The sequence below is a fragment of the Octopus bimaculoides genome, chromosome 22 (genome assembly GCF_001194135.2).
Source record: "Octopus bimaculoides isolate UCB-OBI-ISO-001 chromosome 22, ASM119413v2, whole genome shotgun sequence".
Lineage (NCBI taxonomy): Eukaryota > Metazoa > Mollusca > Cephalopoda > Octopoda > Octopodidae > Octopus > Octopus bimaculoides.
In genome coordinates, this window is record NC_069002.1 from 3,317,293 (window position 1) to 3,318,687 (window position 1,395).

Genomic DNA, 1,395 nt, shown 5'->3' on the forward strand with positions numbered 1-1,395 from the left:
TTAGGAAGGGCATCCAGCTGTAGAAACCTTGCCAGATCGGATTGGAGCCTGGTGCAGCCTCCTGGCTTGCCAGTCTTCAGTCAAACCATCCAACCTATGGCATATATATATATATCATCATCATCATCATCATCGTTTAACGTCCACTTTCCATGCTAGCACGGGTTGGACGATTTGACTGAGGACTGGTGAACCGGATGGCTGCACCAGGCTCCAATCTGATCTGGCAGAGTTTCTGCAGCTGGATGCCCTTCCTAACGCCAACCACTCTTATATATATATATAAGTGAAGGCACATAGTTCAGTGGTTAGAGCATCGGACTCACAATCAGGAGGTAATGAGTTCAATTTGTGGAACTTTCTAGGTGCAATCCCATGGTCATTTATGACTGAAGGGGGTCTTTATCCTTTACTGTGAGAATCAGTCATGCCATGCATTCAAGTGGAGGTTGAAGATGTGGGATGTGGAGTATGTTTACTGCAAGATGGGGCAGCTTCACACTACCCTTGTAATGTAAGGACCTACCTTGATAAGATTTTGCCAAACAGACGGATCAGATGAAGAGGTTCAGAAGAACACCCTTCACATTCACCAGACTTCACACCACTAGACATTTTGTATGAGGCTACTTAAAAGACATTTATAGTACAAAGACATTTGTAGTACAGCAACAGTCAATGAATTGAGGGCAGCCATTAAAGAAGAACATGCTTCAACACAGAACTAAATATTTTGTCATGTTTCACTTTCATTGCCTGCCATTATCAGCAGTGCATGGAGCAGAACAGTCACCATGATTCAGCTCTGTCAGTAGGTTCTATGACATTTTGAAAATGAAATGTACTTTAATAAAGTACACTGAATTTTATAATCATTCAAATGATAGTGTGTGTGTGTTCTTTTATCCTTCCAACTGTCAAAGTCATTTGACTGTGGCCATGCTGGAGCACTGCCTTTAGTTGAGCAAATTGACCCCAGGACTTATTCTTTGTAAGCCTAGTACTTATTCTATCGGTCTCTTTTGCCAAATCGCTAAGTTACAGGAATGTAAACACAACAGCATCAGTTGTGAAGCGATGTTGGGAGGACAAACACAGACACAAAACCATACACACATACATATATATACATATATACGATGGGCTTCTTTCAGTTTCCATCTACCAAATCCACTCACAAGGCTTTGGTCGGCCCAAGGCTATAGTAGAAGACACTTGCCCAAGGTGCCACGCAGTGGGACTGAACCCAGAACCATGCGGTTCATAAGCAAGCTCCTTACCACACAGCCACTTATATATATAAATATACATATATTTATTTATAGATATATATATATAAATATACATATATTTATTTATATATATATATATATAAATATACATATATTTATTTAT

General features: G+C 39.9%; 1 protein-coding gene across 1 annotated transcript in view; it reads left to right on the forward strand.

Moving 5' to 3' along the window:
* The window catches only part of LOC106870318 (T-box transcription factor TBX18), a 22,605-nt gene that overhangs the window by 19,034 nt on the left and 2,176 nt on the right, over nt 1-1,395 (forward strand). The window lies entirely within an intron of this gene.